We start from the raw sequence: 16,956 nt of genomic DNA on the forward strand, positions 1-16,956 counted from the left end.
GCGAGCAGCGCTCCCCGCCCGGCCCCGCGCTCCGCCGCCCGCGCCCCGGGAGCACCAGCCGGGAGGGGCGGGCAGGGGCTTCCCGGGGGCAGCGGGACCTGCCCGTCCCCTGTGGCGGGGAGGACACGATTCACACACGCGACAGCCGCCGCCGCCCTTGCAGGGTGACCTTCAGGGCGCTGCACAAACGCCACTGCCGCCCCGGGGCCGGGAGACACCCAGCCGCCGGCAGCGCACCCTTGGCCCGGCCGGGTGGGGCTCGGGGGTTCTCCGCGGGGACACCTCTGTGATCACAGGTAACCAGTGTGCCTTGGTCCTCTGGTACTATTACAGGACAGTTAAATTACATCTGTACATCCAAGCATACTTGGGTTTACCTCTGAACTTCCTATCGGGTTGCGATGTTGTATTTCACATATTTTCTTGCCCCTAAGGTATTGATACATTCTCTGAACTTTAGCTCAGTCTTTCTTTTTTTTTTTCCTTAAGGTCTGGGAGTCACAATGAATACACATAAGATGAGCCTTTCCACAGTACTTCCTAGCAGGTGCACATTCTGGCTGTTATCTGCAAGCATGCCCTAGCTTGGAATCAAGGACCACCCAACCTCAACACGTTCTTCTCATGTCTCAAGAAGAAATGGTCTGGCCACCATCATCTCATACCCTCCCTAAGTCATTAAAGCTAGCATTTAGGGGACAAGTCGTAATGGGGCACTCTTCTCCAAGTGATCCATGGCTACAACCCAGAACCAGCCCCTGAAGCAACTGAGGGACCTGCATTTTTAGGCCCTTAGCCTTACTCTTCTGGAGCCACTCTAGGTCCAGACAGGCCAGATACCCTCAAGCTCACACTGCCATTCATGGCAGTGGTCAAGGATTCTTTCCTAGCTTTAGGCATGGAACCAGACTTCTCAAAGCTGTGAAGGCTTGTGGGTTAGAGATACAGAGAGGTTTGTGCCTAGAAGGCCATGTGTGTTTAATTGGGAGTGTCTGGTTTGATGAATGTTCCATGATACATTATACATGATCAAAGGGAGCCAGGTGTGCCACACGGATTTTCATCCTGTGTTAGGAGAATCAGTGGTGTTTATGTGATGTGAAAGAGCTGGACAGCCACAGAGAAGAGGATAATTGGAACCTCTCTTTTCTCCTTGGTGTCTGGTCAGAGCTGGTCTTTTAAAGAGTGCTGGTGATGGTGGTTGATAACAGAAGCAAACACAGACAGTGGTACCTGACACCCAAGTGAACATCATCTACACTGCAGGGAGGGCAGGATCAGTTACAAGTTAAGGCAGCTGTGATTACAATCAAGCCAATAAATACACAAGCACTGCTGAAGGGAAAACTGTTTTTAAACTCTTCAGAGCACCATGCAGTTGCCAACTAGTCTGCTTCTCTCAGCTGCTGGCCCACAAGTCTGCAGTGGCAACTGGGGAGCTGAGCCAACTTTCTTTCTAATGCCCTGGGTGCAATTTATGGTCCAGGTATGCTACCCTATAAAGGACAGCAGTTGGGAATTATGTATGAATGCATGTGTTGTCACCCAAGCATGAAATCTACTCACCAGACAGCCTGCCCCTCAATGCTATGTCTTGTGTTTTCCACAGGCCAGGACCTGGTTCATCTGCTCTGTGGAAGAAACAGCACATGAGTTAGTTCAGGGCATGTGCAACGGCAGCAGTCAGTGCAGCCCTCTCCTTCTTGGCTTCTGCCTGGGCACTAGGGTCATCCAAGACAAAACAGGCATGGGACATTCAGGGACTAAAATCTGGGGAGATTCGAATGGGGATGCACTCTCCCACAGCTTTATTTGCTTTCACCACAGAGAATGAGTTTGGAGAAGGCAACTAGAGTGTCTAAAGAACTGTGTCACGATTACACAGTAAATGGCCACCCAGAAATACGAGCTTCCTCTGAGCGCACACACACCATCGCTACGAGCTCCAGTGCTGCTGGTGGAAGCTGAGCTGCAGGAGCTCCTGACTTCATCAGTGTTTGTTCAAGGATCACCAGGAAAGTCTCTCCTCTTCCTGCTAGCATCCGTATTTCTGTATAAATACACAGACAAGTCCTGTTGGGTTGGTGGTGGCCAGCAGCATCAAATCCCTGTAACTGCACTGGCTGGAGGATGCAGGATGTGGAATGGGCAAAATGCCCTTCGTGAGGGTTGCAAACCATTCCTGCCAGCTGTTTTACAAAACTGAAGACTCCGTCCTGTGCATGCTCAGGATATGCACTTTACTTGATGTCTGTGAATTACCCTCTCAGAATCAGAGGAACTAATAGGCAATGAGGTGCCAAATTTTATTCAAATTTATTGTTTGTTTGGCTGCTCAGATATCAATCAGGCAGTCTCTAAGGCCACCACCGTATGATCTGATTTTTTAAGGCGATAAGGGCCTGAGGCAATGTTGGAAATTGCCAAGAACAAAATGTGCAAAGCAATGCATGTCCAGGAGATTAGCTGCAGGACGAAGGATGGGGTTAGGGAAAGCTGTGCACTGACACTTAGGAAGGAACAACCTACAAGATGGAAGTTGCTAAGTGCTTATCTCACTGCCTCAAGCGCAGCCATCAGTGAGATTTCCTACTTCCTTTGGATCTCCTGCCTTGTGCGACGGGAAGAAAGCACCTAGAGCAAGGAAAGGTGTCTCACTATGGGGCAGGAGGGTGGACAATTATTTCTAATGTAGCAGTGAAAGAGAAATGGCCAGTGGAGAGCAAGGCAAAGTAAGGATTTGTCTGGCTTCATTTCTGTCCCTTAGTGCCATTTTTGGGGGGAAAGGGGACTGTGCTGCTGATGGTCACACACAGAAACTTTGGGCAATGTGTGATCTAGAAACATCTCAAGGTGGCTGTGAGTGATGCTGTGAAGAGCAGCAGCAGGAGAGAGGCTTGTCAGGGCAGGGAGAAACTTGGGCTGTGGGACCAAGTGCGAGTTATCAGGTGACAGAAGTGTGCAAAATGGCCTCAAGTCTTTAGTATTCCATGGGCTGCCACTGCAAACAAATGGGGATGGGCCTCCTTGGACTGGCATGCCTGGGAGCTGGAAAAGGGCAGCTGCTCAAGAGCTTGGCACCAAGCCTGCATCACACACAACAGGTGAGAGAGGGTGAGGAACAAAACAGCAGCCCTCAGACTGCCATCAAGATGCCAGGTGGCAAAGAGCTATTTTATAGTCCTCTGGGGGCCTTGAGAGGGAGGGGAGTGACCCTCAAGAACCACCCTCAGGGTCCCAGCAAAGCTCGTGCCAGTGTTTGGTCCCCATGCCAGCTTCTTGGTCCTGCCTTGGGATTGTCCTCCAATTTTCTGCCTGGGAGGTTCAGGAGAAACAAAAGCCCACTCAGGGGCTGCTACACATAACGCTGGCTCAAGCAGGGTATGTTGTCTCCCAGGACACAGCATGACAAAACTGTCTTTCAAGTCATCCTCCTTCCTCGCCTTGTCCCCCTCACAGGTGTGGGGATTAGATTTACAGACAAATGCAGTTGGTCCTCTGAGCACAATGAGTGCACAATTTGAACAGATTAACTGTATATAGCTGTGCAAGGTGAGGTAACTGAGGTCAAAAATTCATGAACTGGTAGGCACTGAGAAAGTAAATATATGTAGAAATAACCTCCCCCTGAATTCAGATACAGGGCCACTATTCCTTTCCTTAATATCAGTTTGATAGTTATGTGGGGGTGCTTGCACAGCTCACCCTTGACAAAATGAGGTGTAAGACAACAGCTGATAAAACAGGGAAGTGACTCTAAAGAGCGTGTATGGATGGAAAACCCAAAAGTGTCTGAGAGGCATTTGCCCCAAAACTTATCTTGCTGAAGAGGGAAACAAGCACCAGACCTCAGCTGATTGTGCTAAAGAGGATGGCATCTGTCAGCTGGATCAAATGGTAACCAGGGAATGACAAACACAATTTTGAGACGAAGAATGAGCTGGGTGGAAAGACTATATAAAAGAAAAATAAGAAACAGTAACAGAGCAGAGAGAGGCCTCAGACTGTCAAAATCCAGTCTGGCACATCACAGCCTCTGCTGAAGTCAGATGCAGCAGTTCCCCATCCATAAGGCACCATCAGCTGCCAGCACCCAGCACGTGGCCTGACGCCGTGGGGTGCAGCATGTGGGACTCAAACTTTGGGAGGGGGCGTGACCTGCTGGTGTCCCTTCCTGCCAGAGGGTGCATTAGCTGATTGTAGGGAGTGGCGTGGGCACCCCTAGAGCTGGAGTGGCCACAACTCCAGTGGGAGCAGGGCATAAGTGGGGGGGATCTCTGCTCCCAGAAGTGACCCTCATGCCAGTGAGAGAGGGGTTGGTGCCCACGTGAATGGGCATTAGTTACAAAAGTGTGTTTAGGAACTTGCAGGAATTTATTAGTGTTTTCTAAGTGTCTAACCTAGTGGTTGAACTGCTGTATTGCTGACATAGACCCTGAATATATAGTTCATGGATTGTCAGTTAATTACATGTCCTTAATAAATCAATAAACCATTTCAGTCCTGATTTGGCTTAACCTACGTGAGCTGAGCCACTTTTCCCTGCCACAATGACCAGCTGATGCAGGCTTTTGACCAATCCTGGTGGGAGAAAGTCTAAATGCTCAGTGATAGAAAAAAAGGGTTCACTGCGTGTTGAACTGGTGACTATGTACAGAACAAAGGAAGGTTTTTGGGGTAGACTGGATGGTGGAGACAGAAAAGGGGGATGTAATAGAGACAACATGATGTGTGCCTGGTCATTGATAACGGGGATAAATACCTCTAGTGGACAGTATAGACTTCTGGTGCTTGCTACAGTGAAACCTGCCAGCTACCAACATTGTTCTGACAGAGGCAAAGGCAACTTGTGAAGGCAGCAGAAGTCACAGCAGGTTGCCAGAATTTAGTTTTTTGGCTGATATGGAAAAAAATTACTTTGATCTCACAGAAAATAATATGCAAATACTGTCTTGCATGAAATCTTCCCTGTTTTCCTTGGCACATCTGGAAGTGATCACCACACAGGGAAGCAGCATTACCAAGGAACTAGCTATGAAGCTATCAAGAACACGTTTTGTGATAATGGGCACCTGGAACCTTATTGGAGCAGTAGCCAGCTTCCTGGTATGCAGCCACCAAGCTGAGGCAGCTCCATGAGCTCGTGATGCAGCCAGCAGCTGCAAGTCTGGGGCACTGATACAACTTCACCCCTGCTGGTCCAAGGAAAATTGTCCCCATTTGGCTCCTACTGGATATAGAAGCACTGTGCACCATCACAACAGGCTGCCAGCACTTTTCTGTTCAGGCAGTTAAGATCACAGGACGTCCCTCTCCACTTGGCCCTAACCATAAGCCCTGTATGGGGTTTCTGATGAGGGTTGTATTTGGGCACTAGCCTGCTTGTCTGCTCCCGTTAGAGCTCTGCTGTCTCCAGCACCAGCCAGCCCGGGACATCCAGCAGGAAACCAAGTCAAAGAACGAGAACTGAACAAGCTCCAAAACTATTTTGAGGCCTGCTCTAAAAGAAAAAGAAAAACAAAATTTCTAAAAAGAAAAACAAAATCAGAGTGGAAAAACATTTCTATCTTTAGCCATTAGGAGCAAGACTTATCTAAGCAGCACCACACAGGAGCTGGCAATGGGAATGATAAATTAAGGTTCAACTTGTTCCTAAACATCAGTGGGATGATACATGATTTATAATGCCTGCCAGAGGCCTTTCTCCTTCTCCTCATGGGAAGTCTTTTCCCTGAAGCTATTCATGGATGTATGTGATAATTTTAAAGATTACTCCAGCACTGTGCACACTAAAGCTTCTTACCAGCTGAAGGTAGATGTCTCTGCAAACCGGAGAGCCTGCTGCCCACTGGGGTCTTCTTGGTGGACTTTGATTTGGTTTGGGTTGTCTGGTTCCACTGTGACATCCTGCAATGACCAACACTGCACCCTCACTTGAAGTGACACGTGACATGTAAAAAACTAACACATTTTCACTGGAGAATCCCTCTACAATCCTGAACATCCAGTTATCATGGCCAAAGACATCATGCAGCTGTGATGGAAGCTGTCTGCCTTCATTTCCCTCAGGAGAATTCAGTGGTGTGGTAACCACCCTGGGGTCTGAAATTCCCTTTTCTCTTTTAGCCAGTCCTGTGGACTGCAGCACACCACACAGCCTGGGAGGCATTATCATGCAGGCCAAAGGGGGCAGACACGTCCAACAGGTGTTTAAAAAGCACTCTTCTCATTATAATTCTCATATAATTTTTTATTATAATTAGTAGGAGTTAAGAATCTGACCTGTGTGAATGATTTGAAAAGCTGGATGAGCCTTAGTGTGTGGTGGTTTTAGATGCTTGTATACCTTGGAAAATCTGCTTTGCCTTTGTGCTCAGATAGCCAGGATATATTTGACATGGACATTTGTCCCAGATCTGTGTCAAAGTGAATCCATTTGGCAACATCATGATGGGACCTGGGCACTTGTGTCACTGATGCCCACAGACTGATCAGGCGTTTCTCAGAAGCTCTCAGTCCTGAATAAGATACCACAAGTGACGGCCCCAGGGGAGTGAACACCATGAGCAAACAGCTCCACCGTGTCTGCCCTAACAACGAGACAGCTCGTGTGCCGTGATGCTGCTGATATTGACATAGGGCAATACCTTTGTTTTTCTGGTATTTAAACCCTATTTATCAGCTGAATTACACAAACCCTTGGAGGATATAATCGTGACAAGACCTCCAAGTCAGCTAGTTTTGAGTTGCACTTTTTCCTCTCATGGGAAACATCCCCAAAATACCAACATGCAAATCTGTTCTTCTCATGTTAAAAGAATTCCCCAGGCAACCGGGACCAGGAACTGAATAGAAATTCCTTCTTCTCCGCACCCATATTTCCTTTTGGAAAAGCAGTCACTATTGGTAATCAGAGATTAGCTACTATTGCCTGATATTCAAAGCACTTCACAAATGAACCAAAATGGTCTTAGCTAACCAGTTTTATTACAAGGTTTGGTGACTGTAAGCACATAAGACTGGCAACACCTCGAACTCATCAAAGGTCCATTTAATCCAGTGTGTCCTGTCCAGCTCTGGTCAGAACCAAATATTTAGAAAATGAGCCTAAGAACAGGGCAAATACAGAGTGACCGATGTGACCTCCCAGGTGCCAGTAGCCTGCCACCTAGGGATTTCCCAAGCCAGGGAGTGCACTGGCAGCTAAGTAAACTGGGTGTAGTCCCTCGCCTGATCTGTGGCTCACTTTGGAGAAGCAGTGCGTATCCAGCACATTGCACCTCACCCTCCAGCTTAGTGGTGCGACTGCATGCCCTGCAAGTTCACCTGGGGGAGCTTTTGAGGCCAGCAGGGGTGCAGGGGTGAGGGAGGTGTCACCACAGCCACACACTGCACAGCGAGAGCCCCCACTGGCCTGTCACTGGTGTGTTTCACCGCGGCCCAGCAAGAGGGTTCAGAGCTGTCCCTGGTCTGGCTGAGTAAGTCAGCATTAGCCTCAGGGTGCCCACAGATCGGCCTTCCCACGGGGTGTGCAGTTACAAGTGAACCACGAGCTTCGGTGGACACACAGTGATGAGTGAGGTACCTGTCTTACTGTCACCGTGCTGTTGGAGCACCCACGTGCCAACACCACCAGGCTGCAAACAGCAGCCTATAGCACAAGAGTGCACAAAGAGAATCTTTCTCCTTCTTCAGATGCAGCCTCCTCCTAGCACATGGGAATTGCCACTCATTTTTCCATCGAAACGATCGGCTGAGGTGGCCTTTGTGTCACCTGTGGTGACTCACCGACTCACAGTCTGCCCTTGCTGCATGAGGCTTGTCACGTGGAAGGACACATTCTGTTAGGCACATACTTAATTTATAAGTGTTAATTAATTGCATAATGGATTAGATAGCAAAGTGCCTGGTCTAAATTGTGTTCAAAATGCCATCTGGAGAAACGCTGGTGTGGTTAGTAAGATGGCTGCTCTCTTAAACCTGATACCTTTGTAAGAGAATCTGTCCCAGCATTATTGATGAGGTAGAACTGTACAATAAAGATGTGTATTTTATTCTCCAGGAGAATGCTTTTGAGATGGCAAACATTTGGTCAATGGAAGGCTGATCAGTGTGCTTCATTCCCATGGAAAGCAGTGGGATGAATACCCTGTTATAAACGTAAAGCAATTAGTTTACTCGAAGAGCTTTAAATGTCATCAGTCTCTTAGAAAATGCATGTCAGTGGTGCTCATGTGACTCTGAGAGCAGTGTGGCTGTTTAATGTAACTTTTGCCTCCACTTAGGCCCACTGGGTGCCTATGAGTGAGAGCAGCTGTCTTAATACTGACAGCCCTGTTCAGGTCAGGGAGGCTCTGACCCGCCTCTGAACTGACAATCTGAAGCACTGGACAGATACTGCTGTTGCAGTTCTTCCACGTTTACCTCAGGGATCAGGTTTCCAGGAATCTGCTGCAGTTGAGTTCCCATAATGAAATGGCACAGGAAAGTCACCAACATCAGGCACTGAACAGGCCTGCAAATCCCCTTCTCCCCCTTTGACTTGAAAGCACCCTCAAGAGTAAATGCACACCCGTTGTTCTGGCCCTGTTTCTGGTCGGTGCGTGTGGGACATGGGAAGCTGGTGGCAGAAGAAAGAGCAGAGCCAGTGTTTGACCACCTCAGATGTGGCTCCGTGTAGGTGACAGCACTGTCCTCGCCAGCTGGCAGGTGTCTGGAAAGGCTGCAGCTGGGAGCCTTGCACAGAGCCACGAGCAGCTGCCCAGAGCCTGTGTCTGCTGTACTTAGGAGGGAGGGCTGCGCTCGTCTGGCCCCGTGCCTCCAGCAGAGCAAAGTGCTTCCTAGGTATTGGGGAACTGGGTCTGGCAGCAGCACCCTTCTAAGGCTGAGAAGTCCCCATTTCACCAGCAGGAGAAACTGTGGGTTTACCTACATGGAGATGCTCTGGAAACCTAATTTGAATGAACTTTGCAAGTGATGAAAATTTAAGAACTTATTTAAATCACATTAAAGACACATGTGGGCATTTTAGGTTAAGAAGGACATTCGATTTTGCCCACCCTTATTCTTATTAAAGGTGTCCACTTTATTGCAGTTGACTCACCTATTTAAAATTCATGCCTCTAGTTCACTTAGATGAATTTTACTTCCATTTTCTTTCATAAAGAAGCCATTCAAGAGAGAGAAGGGACTTATTTGGGATAATCCAAAAGAAGTGTCAGGAGCAGAAGTGGGAGAGATGAGACATACACAAGTATTCAGGGAAGAAGCTTTTCTCTCCACTGTCATTCCACCACTGCAGGAATTGTTTTCTGCAGATCTAGCACTCTTTTTCTACCCTTTCCACATCAGGCTTTGCAACAGACCTGAACAGGAGAGCCAAGATGGGAAGAGCGAGATAGTGGTTGTCTTGTCTGGCTCCAAGCAACACTGTGCAGAAAATTCATGAAAATGTCACAGTCCTTTGAGACTGCAGTCTAGGGATCGTTTATTATGCCCTTCCAGCACAACACAGACAGTATAATTTCATTCCATTACTTTTCAGTCTGCCTGACAGTTTATCTTTGGCTGAAACATAAAGTCAGGTATTTGCTGCAGTCTAATTTTCCAGGCATTTTGCTGGATACATGTTTTCCATTGAAATCCATTTTGCTTTTAGAAAATGACTCTTTTACAATATTTTTCCTTCTGACAGACATGCCTTTCTGTGCAAAATCATAGCAATTGTCTTCTTGGGGATGCAGCTTTGGTCTGCAGCAGTTTAAAAAACCTAAAGGGGGAATGCCCGTATTTTTCCAGGGGGCCTGAAATTGTTACACCAGAATGAATGCAAATTTCCCCGAACCTCAAATACCTCTCTCTTATTGTCACTGCTATACCTAGGTTCTTGAGAACATAGACTGAGTCCTTTTTTTATCTCAATGTGTCAGCAAAGCCTGCAGGCTTTGCAGGGTGGTCCCAGCCTCAGGCATGCGGCAGGAGCCAAAAGGAGGATCTGGTGGGCAGCTTCAAGGTTCCCTCACATATAAGCCACAAATTTAGCCTTTTCTCTTCCCCCACTCAAGTGGCAGCATGAGGTTGGGCAATGCAGAGAGATGCAGATACACATTGGAATGAAGCATAAAAATGAGCAAGACAAAAATGGAGAATAGCCTCTTTTAGGTAGGTTATTCACTCTCATATATTTCAGTCTTAATTCAAGACTTATTTAAGTCTCAAATATCAGACCACCCTCACCGTGCTGCGCTGTCTCAGCATTCTGGGATCATCAGTAATGCTCTGAACATGTGAGCAGTTTTCCAGTGCTGGATCTCGGCATGATACTAAGGATGAGAATCACTACTTCTTACCTTTTCCTAAGGCAGAAAGCAAGAGATAGGAAAAGTGACTTGGCCTTGCTCACAATGGACAGATGTTTACCAGGGCAACACTTGCAAGCCAAATTATAGTGGCAATGTGTTTGGACCACGACTCATGGACCCATCTGGCCAAAGCCAGGGGTCCACAGAAGAGCTGGGCACAGTCACCAGGTGGAGGTCCATAGACATTATCTTCTCTTGCAACATTCACAGACACCCACCCATCCTGCCTTTCTACTGCCAGGAGCCCTTGGGCCTAGACCTTTCCTCAGGCTGCCAGTCCTCCATCTGAAAAACTACTGTGCTCTGAAAAGCCCTGTAGAAACAAAGTTGGAGTTATTAACCCATCAGGGACCTATGCCCAGACCCTTCTTACAGTACCCTTACACGAAGCTGAATAAAAGAATGTATTCAACTGAGTCTGTAACAAATGCATTAGTTTGCCTAATTTTCTCATTTGCCACAGGAAAAAGTTGGAATTATTCTTTCTGACCAAATGAGTTTTAGCTTTTCTCATTAGCTTTTCATAATCTGTAGTGCACAGATTGGGAGGAAAGGACTTTCAGCAATTTTGGCTGAAAGTAAAATGACTAAAGGTCAAAACCCAGAGCAGAAGGGAAGGTTTCAAGGGTCCAGAGAAGCTTCCAACCTCCTTCTATCACTCTTGACTTCATGAGGAGTTTAAAAATGGCAAAAAATGACAGAACCAGACAAATCCTTACCCAGGTAGTGGAATGGGCTGTCCAGGTCAGATGCTGTGAATCACACAGGCTGATCTACTGTAAATAACCAAGTTAAAAATCACTTTTAGCTCGGTTACACCAGTTCAGATCACTGCGGTGAGTTAACTTTATGGTTTGTGGTGAAACCTCCTGTGGTCTGGGGCAAACACAGGATATGTGACATAGCACGGGGCATCCTGCACACACATCTGTATCTGCTCTCTGACCTCAAGGACCATCCACTCTCCTCTAAGCCACTGCACCTTCCACTGCACTGTGCCCATATGCTGGAATTGAAATAAGCTGAGGTGAATACACTCTTGAGAACGTGGATGCAGCATCCTGAATCAGAGGCAGGTCAGAAACCTCTCATGTGTCCTCCTCAAGCCTAAACTTTGCAATAGTTGTGTGCCTCTCCTAGGAGGTGCACCAAGGACACCAGGCTGCTGCCTGGATAGAGCAGGTGCCAGCAGCACACAGCTGGAGCCACAGCCAGGCTGGACTGTGCACCCTTATCATCTCTGCCCTGCATGATCTGTGTGACGTGGGGCTCAGCAGTGAAAGCCACAGAGAACAGCACCTCAAAAGGAAATTAGTTCTTGAGACAAGTTGGTTTTGGTTTTTTTTTTTTTTGGCTGACATAACTGTGTCAACACTAGGGCATTCAGAAGCTCTTCTTTCGCACTCCTATCCAGCTCAGCTTCATGAGCAAAATGGTGAAATGTAGGCCAATGCTCTACAGAGCCATCTAATCCTTTTTATTTCTATGAGAGCAATCAAATATATACAGCTGATCTCATGTAGGGAATGATGCAGCCCACAGCCAGTGGAAGCAGAACATGCTCCATGGAGTGCTGCTTTCGGAGAAGTGGCGCGTTTGCTCGTGCACAACCCAGAGAGTGGGCAGGGCTTTGGGAACTCGAAGTGAAGGTCAACCTTACACACCGCCTGCATGGCCCACCTTGTCCCGCTCTGCAGCTTTGGGAAACCAGCCCAGAGGCTGCTGCTGGTGACTGAGGCATCAAGGGGCACGAAGGAGCCCTTCTGCACAGAGGCACACACAGCACACAGGTCCCCAGGCTGCTACTTGTCACGCCACGTATGATGGAGAAAACGAGACTTAAGGAAGATGATGCCACTTGTGGAGTATATCCTATGGCAGATGAGCTGAAATTCTTTGTCTGTACAATGCTAGAAAGAGGGGGTGGTGTTTTAAAAGATATTTTCTTTACAGGAGCTAAGAATGGCAGGTTTCACAATGAAGCTGTTGTTCAATTAAACGTGAATCAGTGTGTTTGCAGACCTGACTTGAGACAGGAAAGTAATAAAGTGAAGACACTAAAACTTATCAGTAATTCTTTCCATTTCTTAATGATGTTTCTAATCTATGCCTTTGACCCTTCAGTAATTCTACTTTATTCTCTGCTGCTGTAACATTTAGAAAGTAACTGAAAATTTTATGCCACTTGTTAGCTTATCATATTTGCTTTATGACAGCCCAAGACAAAGGCCAATATAAGATAAAAGTCCAACTCCATATTTGGATTCCTGTGTAAACAACTTGAATTTCAAATGAGCAGAACTCACAATCTCTCTCAGTTCTTTTAACAGAAACAGAAGGGTTCCTGAGAAATCAAGTCTTTTATCAGACTCTCAGATATGGTCTTGGGGATGTGGCTTTTTAAGCAAATCATAGGCACAGGTCTTCAGTAAACTAACAGGCACTGAGTGGGGAGGCTCCTTAGACCTCATGAAGGTATTTTTACTTTTTCTTTCACATGATTTGAGGGACAGCTTTGCACCTCATCAGGCTGGTTTAGTCCCAAAGGCTGGATTACCAAAGACTTCTGTTGGCCTACAGGTGGGTGTGGATGGCAAAGAGGGGTGAGCTGCCTTGCTGGCACCACTCTTGAAGCAAAGCCCTGTTTCCTGCCTGTGAGTTCCAGGCTGGTATGAGGCACAGCCTTGACACACACTGTCTCCACAGCAGAGACACCTCCCTAGTAAAACTCACTGGTGCTGGAGAAGTGCTTGAACAAAGCTGTGGCTGAAAGACAAGATTTTTTGACTACACCTGCTTTCTACAACTTCCTCCTGAGGGGAAGAGAAGGGACAGGCACCACTCTGTGGTGACCAGTGACAGGACCTGAGGGAATGGCCTGAAGTTGTGTCAGGGGAGGTTTAGGTTGGGTATTAGGAAAAGATTCTTCCCCCAGAGGGTGGTTGGGCACTGGAACAGGCTCCACAGGGAAGTGGTCACAGCACCAAACCTGGGAGAGTTCAAGAAGCACTTGGACAATGCCCTCAGGCACGCGGTGACACTTGGGGTGTCCTGTGCAGTGTTAGGAGTTGAACTCGATGATCCTGATGAGTCCCTTCCAACTCAGCATGTTCTGTGGTATATCAGTGCTTTATGCTGGCAAAGCTTTCACTTCCAAGAAAAGAGAAGAGTTAAATCATTGGCAGACCTATTCAGACTATTGTAGTGGAATTTAAAATGGAGAGTTATACTGGTGTGGGCTTGGTTAAGTGAGAAACAACCTCCCCTTGACACATATACCACATAAATCCGCAACATAACCACAACATATCTGCAGCAGTTTCCCAGGCATGCAGCTATAGACAAGACAGCAGCCTGAGAAGTGTCCTGGTGACTTGCATGCATTTGGTCACATGGCAGGATTATACAGAAGAAACGACATAAAATAAAATTACGAGGTGACAGATTCAAAGATAACAAAAGGAAACGCTTCATCAAATGGATAATTAAATTCTGGAGCTTGCTGCCAGCAGTGCTATGGATGCCTAAAATAGACTTCAAAAAATGATTTTACAAAGTTGCAAACATATCTATTAAGTGTTATTAAACAGCAAGATTTTAGGAAGCTTTCAAGAACCCACAGCCTGGCAAGTACACCAAAGAATTACCAGTATATGCTTGCCTTTCTCATAGCGTTTTCTCTAAACCACTGATGAAGAGAGGATAGTAGACTAGACGGACATATAGAGTGATCCAATGCGCCCATTTTTCATTTGAAGTTTCCTAAGTTGGTGCTAATTTACCTTAATGATGAGGGTTGTTAACCTCAGGGGTTCACCAGCTGCTTTCCTCAGGAGCTGAGCCATTCCTGCAGCCCAGGCAACCTCTTCCAATGACAAGCTCTAAATCGATCAGGAGACAGCCATGCCATGTTCTCCTGGGTTAATTTATCCGACTGTTGCCTATAGGAAGGTGTAACTTCCCAGGAAGGTGTAACTTCCCAGGCATTTACTTCATCTGGTGCAAACAAACTCTAAGGGGTTCACACAGCTCAGATGCAAAGGATTGCAGCAGGCAAAGATATCCACTCCAGGTCTCCCATGTGCTTTGCCAGCACCCAAACACCTCATCTGCTGTGCTTCTCAACTCAGGAGACAAGAGCAGGACAGGGAGAAGGAGGTAAAATAGGCAAAAAATAGCAACTGTGCAAACTTTTATAGGTCGGCATATCATCACACCCCCCTGCCCCTGAGGTTTACAGTGCACACCTCACTCTGGTGGCCTTCTTCAGTGGTGTGAGCAGATCTGTCTGCACAGAAAACTGAACATGCCTGGGAGTCCTGCTGCAATAGTGGTCATTGCCGCTGCTATACATAAGGTCAAACTCTGTTTCAGCAAGGAATTTGTCCTCTGAGCTGTAACATGGATTGGACTTGTGTACACAGGTGAGACAAAAACATGCAGTAACATGGTTAGCAGAGAAATGGGCTGTAATGTGACCCCTTGGCATAGAGATCTGCCTGCATAAATGCCACTCCAGGCATGACAGATGGAGGGAAGGCAGTTTCTGCTACATTATGCTACTGTTTCCAAATGCAGCAGATCCCAGACTGCTGTAATTTCTCAGAGCTTTGCCTGAACCACTGCACCTCTTACTATGTGATATTTGGCCCCATGGGCAGGAAGCCCCTGAGGTAACTCCCCAAAAAACACTGCTGGGAAACCCAGGTTTAGTTTCCGGTTCTGCCCTAAAATTTCTCATCATTACTAAGGAAACTGAAGAGGTTACAGGTGACATCTCTGTACCTCCACTTCTCTCCTGTGAAGCAGGGCTTGCAGTGGTTCTTAGCTCCCTAGGAATGGAAGGAGAATGCAAAGATTTGAGGGAAGGGGCGTGGTACTCAGATTTGGTGGTACAAGAGAACACCATGGCATGTGAGACAGGCAAGCCATGTGGATGGTGCATAGAACTGGGATGAGCTTTTCCCCTGACATGCTGGGCAGGTGGCTGCAACTGCAGCTCACTCTGCCTATGGGAGACTTGATGCATGAATTGGGGTAAATCCAGACCTTTTCTCTTCCACTGTGCTCGAGCTTTGCCTTGGGATGGCAGCAGAACAGATAGCTGGCCTGTGTAGCATTGGGTCAATTACTCAGGACCTCAGCTGGGAGGGGAGTCTTTGCACCACCCTTACAAGCACCATGTGCTGGCACAACTGCAGAGCCCAACATCAAAACATCCCAGCTCCAGGTCATTGCTGGGAAGAACCACAGTTTCTAAAGGCATCCCCAAATAACCACAAAAGTGCATGTTCCAGCACAGCTTGTTCTACCTCAAGCCATGTGGTTACTTCATCTAGCAGTGGGCTTTGGTGGAGCTACTTTATCATCAGCTGCAGCAGGGCTGAATTGTTTCCTGCCGTTGATTAAGGAAATAAAAGTCACCAAGCACAGATCTTCCTGAAATCCTTGTGTGAAGCCCTTCCCCTGAGCATGCTCTCCACTGATTACATTGCTTTGCCAAGCCTTGTTAAGCCTTCTCCATTGTTCTTCGCATGCTGTCAATCAATCACAGTTGCCTGTACACACTGGCAGGCTTTGCAAAGACAAATATGCAACTAAGAGTCTTAATTAACACCACGTAACATTCAGATGTATTCACTGGGGAAGGAACACGTGAAAGAAATCAAGGAAGAAACTGAGCAGAACGGGAGGAGGGAGGTGGACCCCTTCCAATGATTTTATTTGCAGAAAGATATAATTAATCTAGAATAATATGCAAGCTTTTTTAAAAAGAAAATTAACATCAAGAGAACCTGAACAATCAGCTGTCTCCTCTTTGAGAGTTAAATGCATCAGCTCCAGAGGCAGAAAAGAAAGAGAAAAATAGGTTTAGGATTTGTGTATCTTAAAACACATGGAATCTACACTCACTGTTATGACACTGCAAATATTCCACTTAATTTACATCACAGGGGTAGGTCTTGTCACTAAAGGCAAATGTCCCTTTATTTGCCAGTTAAAAACATGTTGTTGACAGACCTCGTCCTACCCTTCCACTTTCTGTCCAGCCCAGCCCAGGCTTCCTCTGGCAGCTTTACTGTCTGGGGTATGTGTGAAAGGCAGCACTGAAGGCAGGGTGAGCAGCAGGTAGGCTGCGTTTGGGATTGAGGGAAGATGATACCTCATTGTTCATCAAGACCTCACAGGGGTGGGAGGGAACTTGGTGAAATGTGTTGAACTGTTATTCCAAAAGGGAAACTTTGGATAGTGATTTTGAGTGTGTCTAAGAGAGTTAGATATGTAGGTGACCTCCTCAGCCAGCTGGACACCTGGTTCCTCTAGGGTGTGTCTACACTGAAAGTTTTCCAGCATATGTATATATTGCTAGAGCCATGACAAAAATACTTCAGTAATGGAGATGTCATTCATACCACAGAGAAGTTAATTTCTCAGCTAGTTAAATAGACTATGCTGTAATTTTTTTCCCAAGTATAATTTAAATTATGCTAGGGCCAGAACTGTGATGAGTTGGATGTGCATTCTCCTGTATACTCTCAACTAGTATCCCAACAAGACAGCAAAAATTTTTAATACAGAATAATCCATATACATA

This window comes from Coloeus monedula, assembly GCF_965178545.1.
Source record: "Coloeus monedula genome assembly, chromosome: 3".
In the NCBI taxonomy this organism is placed as follows: Eukaryota; Metazoa; Chordata; class Aves; order Passeriformes; family Corvidae; genus Coloeus; species Coloeus monedula.